Source organism: Gracilinanus agilis, chromosome 4 (assembly GCF_016433145.1).
Source record: "Gracilinanus agilis isolate LMUSP501 chromosome 4, AgileGrace, whole genome shotgun sequence".
In the NCBI taxonomy this organism is placed as follows: domain Eukaryota; kingdom Metazoa; phylum Chordata; class Mammalia; order Didelphimorphia; family Didelphidae; genus Gracilinanus; species Gracilinanus agilis.
Genome location: NC_058133.1, coordinates 156,995,738 through 156,996,047, shown reverse-complemented (window position 1 = coordinate 156,996,047; position 310 = coordinate 156,995,738). Strand labels below are relative to the sequence as shown.

The following is a 310-nucleotide window of genomic DNA, read 5'->3' as shown; positions in this document are numbered from 1 at the left end:
GACATGAATAGGCAATTTTCAGGTAAAGAAATCAAAAGTATCAATAAGCACATGAGAAAGTGTTCCAAATCTCTAATAATTAGAGAAATGCAAATCAAAACAACTCTGAGGTATCACCTCACACCTAGCAGATTGGCTAAAATGAAAGAAGGGGAGAGTAATGAATGCTGGAGGGGATGTGGCAAAATTGGGACATTAATGCATTGCTGGTGGAGCTGTGAACTGATCCAGCCATTCTGGCTGGCAATTTGGAATCATGCTCAAAGGGCTATAAAAGACTGCCTGCCCTTTGATCCAGCCATACCATTGC

General features: G+C 41.3%; 1 protein-coding gene across 2 annotated transcripts in view; it reads right to left on the bottom strand.

Moving 5' to 3' along the window:
- EGLN1 (egl-9 family hypoxia inducible factor 1) overlaps positions 1-310 on the bottom strand; it is an 83,999-nt gene that overhangs the window by 20,979 nt on the left and 62,710 nt on the right. The window lies entirely within an intron of this gene.